This window comes from Lepisosteus oculatus, chromosome 16 (genome assembly GCF_040954835.1).
Source record: "Lepisosteus oculatus isolate fLepOcu1 chromosome 16, fLepOcu1.hap2, whole genome shotgun sequence".
Lineage (NCBI taxonomy): Eukaryota > Metazoa > Chordata > Actinopteri > Semionotiformes > Lepisosteidae > Lepisosteus > Lepisosteus oculatus.
In genome coordinates, this window is record NC_090711.1 from 18,011,632 (window position 1) to 18,017,631 (window position 6,000).

The following is a 6,000-nucleotide window of genomic DNA, read 5'->3' on the forward strand; positions in this document are numbered from 1 at the left end:
CTGGTGGGAGGGGCCTAAGCTAAGGAGGCCGGCCGGCTGGCGCCCCCCTGCGGCTGCGGTCGTTGTCGGGCCGTTGACAGGAGATCCAAGAGCAGGGCCCCCGCCCGGGACTGGCGGGCAGGCAGGCGAGCAAGCAGGCAGGCAAGAGAGGGGGAGAGCGGAGTCCGGGCGGCCGGCAGCCGCGTGCGGACCGGGCTCCCGAGGCGTCGGCCTGCGCCGCTGCGCGCCAGCCGGACGCCCGCGCGCCCGCCCAAGGCCGGCGTCGGGCATCGCTTCTCGGCCTTTTGGCGAAGATCCTGAGTGCGTGGCCTGACCGCGGCTTGGGCTCTGAGTCAAAGGCGGGAAGGGGTGGACGGCGCGGCTTTTTCCAGGCGACGGCGATTTTTTCTTTGTGGCGGATAGGATTCCGGCCACTCTACACAAGATGGAGAGGACTTCAAGCAAGAATGCAAGACCAAGGCATACTGTGCGTTTTGTGCTGCGAGTGGAGGCTTCTGACAAGGATTTTGCCAAGAGGGATGCTTTCGAGGATGAAGTCCTTTTCAAGCATTTGTCCTTACAGCCTGAAGAGATCTATTGCCTCCAGGACTTTCCAGGTAAAAAGATTTTTGATTTGTCACTTTACTCTGCTGAACAGTGCACGAAAGTTTGGTCTGTTTTGACTGCTCGCAGACTGGAGGAACCTTTTGTTCATTTTTTCCTTGAACCTTTGTTTGCACGGGAGGCGAGACCCATATGGGTCCATATGAACAACCCTTTTACCCCAGACGCAGACATTGTTAATTTTCTTAAAAGATTTGTTGACGTTCAGGGCACGGGTATCAAGGAGATGGATAGGAAGAGAGTCTGGAACGGGAAAAGGAAATTTCTGGTGCGTTTCAGAGCGGACCCTAGTGCTGAAGATGGGCTCTTGCACCCTCCTGCTAACTTCTCAATTGGAACTTATACAGGTTATCTGTACTACCCTGATCAACCCTTGGCGTGTAGACGATGCAGGCAGAAGGGCCATTATGCTGCTGACTGTGATGTGGAGGTCTGTCGAAGGTGTGATACTGTGGGGCACAGCACCTTCATGTGCAGGGCTGAGCCGAAATGTAATTTGTGCGGGGTCTCTGGGCACATTTACAGGGCGTGCCCAAAGAAAGGTATGAGTTTCGCAGCCGTGGCGGGTGGCACATCGGCAGCAAGTGTTACCTCAGTTCACCAGGCAGAAGATGCAGCAGAGGGCCCGGCACCGGCGTCGCTGGTCCCTGACGCTGGCGAGGAGGTGATGGAACCTGAGGGTGTGGATCAAGGGCAGGAGGTAACGGACCACAGGCAGACGGCAACAGCACTTACCTCAGCAGAAGATCGCAGCGGCGAAGAAGAGACGGAGGCTCCGGTGAGTGCTGAGGAGGTCCTGGGGAGCGCAGAGGAGGAAGGTGGGGTCTCGCTCGCCGCGCTAGAGCATATAAGAGCGTTGGCTGAGGAATCAAGCCTGCCCTCTGCGGAGGAAGTAGGGTCAGACTGGGGGGACAGAGTGGATGAAGAGGAGGCCATGGACACCGTCCAGGCCAGGAAAGTTGTGAAAAGAAAGGCGGAAAATGATGTGCCGCCCTTGGTGAAGAAATCGGGTGTAGATCCCATGGAATACCTTGAGTCGATGGCCACAGATTCGGTGGCCCAGGCCGAATCTACTCCACTAGGGTCGGAGGGCGAGGTAAGTGGTGTGGGTGACCCCCCCCTTACGGCAGAGTCGGGTATGTCCTCAGGCTTTGTCATTCCAGAAACGGAGATGACCCCGACCTCGGCAGAAGCCTCAGAAGAACACATGCAGCCACGCGTCGCCCTGCAGAGAGAAGAACGAGATGTCTTTATATTCGCTGAGGTACCTATGAGGTTCAAGAAGTTCTGTAAATGGGACGAAAAGGCCAGCAAAATAGTCTGGCCTAGGACCTTCAATGAGCAAGGGCTATCTCCGGCAGGGATTGTCGTGCGTTGTGAGCACTCTGGTGAGGAGATTTCAACCCTCGAAGTAAAGGGCCGCAACCAGATAGATGCGACCAACAAGAAGATGTTGTTGGGTGACTTTGTAAAGAAATGGATAAGGGACAAGGGAGAACTGAAGGAGATGTACGAGGTGGGGGTGGAAAGGCGCCCTGACAAAGTGCTGAAGACTCTGGAGGCCCCGCTGCAGTTTTTGGAGGCCTGTGCCTGGAAGAACGGAAACGTGCAGTACCCGCCCCGGCCGTCAAACTTCCGACGTGTGCTGAGGTTGCAGGAAGGAGTGACAGTTGGCTGTACGCGATCAGGAGGTAAAATAGATAAACTATATTTGCAGGGACAAAGGGAGGCGTCAGTGCGTCAAGCCTACATAGAGCTGATGAGCCTTTTTACTGCCCCCTAATGTTGAAAATATTAACTTTAAATATTCGGGGTTTAAGGAACTTAGTAAAGAGGACGGCCTTTTTTTCTTACCTGAAAACCATGGTTTTTGACATTTGTTTGGTGCAGGAAGTCCATCTAAAAGATGAAAGAGACGTCATACAGTTCACTCGTGAGTGGGACAGAGGAGACTCTAGATGGAATATCGGAGGTGTCCACTCCTCGGGAGTTGGAGTTTTATTTGGCAATCGCAATTTTATAGTGGAGAAATGTGTGAATGTAGTGCCTGGGAGAGCCTTATATTTGGATATTTGTTCGGGTGAGAATTGCTTTCGGTGTGTGTGTGTGTATGCCCCGGCAATGATGGCTTTACGGGCAGATTTCTTTAAGGAACTTTATCCTGTTTGCCTTACCAACAAATGGATCATCATGGGAGGAGACTTTAACGTGGACCTCCAAGATAAGAGGGATCCAGGGGCAAAGCAGCTCAATCTTCTTCTAGCACAGTTTGGACTTTACGACTGCGCCTACCGGATCCGAAAGGAGAAAGCAGAGGCCACGTGGAGGAACGCTCAAGGTACTGTGAAGCGCCTTGATTATGTATTCGCCTCACTGGACGTACCTGTGGAGAAGGTGGTGGTGCTGCCGGTAGGTTTTTCTGACCATGCCCTAGTAGAGGCCCATTTTCCACATTTAAGGAACCAGTTTGGGCGTGGGGTGTGGAAGTTAAATACGGAGAACCTAAGAGAAGACGAATATGTCAAGGTAATGAGGTACAAATTGCAAACATGGTGGAAGGAGAGGAATCTGGGGACTCCCCTGATTGATTGGTGGGAACGCTTAAAAAAGAAAATTAGAAAGGAGACCAGAATTTATGGCAGAGCAAGGCTCAAGCGTGAGCGGCAGAAGGGCAGGGCGCTGCAGGAAAGATTAAACACCTTGTTTTCCCAGTGTAATAAGGATATGTCAGTGTGCCCTGAAGATATTGCAGCAGCTAAAGCTGAACTGCGCACTTATCACGAGCAAAAGGCAAGGAGTTACCTGTTCAGAGCCCACGTGCAGTTCATACAATCTCACGAAACATGTTCCAGTTTTTTCTTCCGGCAAATTCGTCAGAGACAGAAGCGCAGTGTGATGACTGGCATTCAGACCTCGGAGGGGAAAATAGTTACTAGTAGTGAGGAGATGCTGGAAGTGGTGAGGCACTTTTACCAATGTCTTTTTTCCCTAAAGACGGTGGACGAGGCCATGGGTGCAAAGCTGCTGAGCGGTATTACAGCGCAGGTTCCTGTCAAAGCCCAAGAACAGTTGGAGGCTCCTATAAGCTTGCAGGAACTTGGCGACGCTCTGCTCGGCATGAAGGCTGGTAAGGTACCAGGTAAAGACGGACTACCAGCCGAATTTTATCGGACGTTCTGGGATATCTTAGGGCCAATCTTACTTCAGGTGACGGAGGAAATCTTTCGTAGGAAGGCTATGTGTGAGTCTATGAGGGAGGGAATCCTCACACTGTTGTATAAAAAAGGACCTGCAAAGGACCTTAAGAACTGGAGGCCGCTGCAGATGTTGTGCGTGGACTATAAGCTGATCGCTAAAGTGCTGGTAAACCGCTTGAAGGGGGTCCTAGCTCATGTGATCGGTTGGGACCAAACCTGCGGGGTTCGAGGTCGGCGTGCCAGCTGGACCCTCCAACTAGTACGGGATGTGATAGCGTGGTCCGAGAACAGGAACGTCCCGTTGCTGATCGCCAGCTTGGACCTAGAAAAAGCTTTTGACAATGTCTCACACACCTTTGTCTGGCAAGTGATGGAGAAGATGGGATTCGGCCCTGTCATGCTGGGCTGGTTAAAAATACTGTACTCACAGGTTGGCAGTAGAGTTCTGGTGAACGGGCACCTGGGAGGACTGGTTCTCCAAGAGTCTGGTGTGCGTCAGGGCTGCCCCCTGTCCCCATTACTTTTTGCACTATATATGGAACCTTATGCGCGGGCAGTCCAGAAGGAGCCATCCATTGACGGGATCCTCGTACCTGGGAGTGGAGGAAAAAGAGTTAAGGTGGCATTATATGCTGACGATGTTACCTTATTTCTCAGCTCTTACCTTAGCCTACAGGCGGCCTTGGACGTCTTCGAGAACTTCTCCCTCGCGTCAGGTGCAAAGCTAAACAGGGGGAAAAGTCAGATCAAGTTCTTCGGGCCTTGGAAAGAGCAGCTGGGACCAGCGCATGGATTGGACATCTGTCAAGGGCCCCTTAAGATTCTAGGGGTGTTATTCACGGCACAGGATGCTGCTTGGTGCAATTGGTCCCAGAGGCTGGAGAAGGCTAGGCTGCAGCTGACGCACTGGAAGAACAAGCAGCTGTCCTTTGTAGGTAAAGTCCTGATCCTGAAAGTGGTGTTTCTGCCTGTGCTGGTTTATCTAGCATCGGTGTATCCCATGCCTGCGCGCTTCAACAGATATCTGGTAAGGGAGGTTTTTATGTTCATGTGGGGGGGAAAATATGAGTATGTGCGCAGAGTCGATATGTATCGCCCAGTGGAAGAAGGCGGACGGGGAGTTCCCAACTTCCCTGTAAAGCTAAACTGTATATATGTGTCTGGCCTGTGTATAGCTCTGCATTCCCCAGTCTCACATCCCTTTCAGTATTTTGTCAGGTTCTGGCTATCTAGCCACGTGCGCGCCCTGGCTCAGTGGTCCAACAGTTTGCCTCATGGGAACGATCTGCCATGGCACTATCGGCATGCGACACACTGGCTGCAACAGCACCCTGAGCTTAAAGATCACCAGGTCCTGCTTAACCACAGACGGCTCTATTCTGCAGTAACTCAAGCTGAAGAGGCCAGCCTCGTAGGTGGCGTCCCCAACGTGGTCTGGCGGCGAGTCCAGCCCAGAGGGCTACAGCACCATCTAATGGATTTGAACTGGCTATCCGCTTGGGGTCGTTTGGCAGTTCGTGAGGTTTTGTTCAAACATAAGCTGACAAAGCAGCAGGAGTGTCCTAGAGCCGGGTGTCATGCGGTGGAGTCGATCAGCCACGTGTTTTGGGACTGTAATTTTGCTCAGCGGACCTGGAACAAATGTGAAACTTTGTTTAGTAGCCTGTCCTCCACTTTCTGTGTACTTCCTGCAGTTGTGTTATATGGGTTGAAGGTGGGAGGTGGGGCAAACGCTAAGAGCTTTGTGTTATGGTTGCTAGTTAGTTTAATTAAGTTTGAGTTATGGAATTCCAGGAATTTGTTAGTCAAGAGGGGAATTGTTTGTACAGTAGATGGGTTATATAGAAGGCTTTTATGGAATTTGAGAGGGTTGGTAGAAGGGGACATAAAAAGATGGGGTTTTCATGCCGCAAAGGAGAAATGGAAATCCATAGTGGATATCTGGGATTGGAAATAGTCTAGGTCCTTTAATGTTCCTGTAATTTGTAAATAAGACTGTTGGGTGAATTTGGGGGTGGAAGGTAATTTGCATAAGGGGCGGGATTATGGTAAATAGGGTTGGGGTTGGAAATCATGTACTGTGTTTTTCAAGTAAGTTGTTTATTTTATGTACGCATATCTGCTTCATGTTAATTATGGGTTTGTTTTTGAGCAAGGGAATTGTATTGGGGTGGGTTGTGTCTATATAAGGGATGAGATT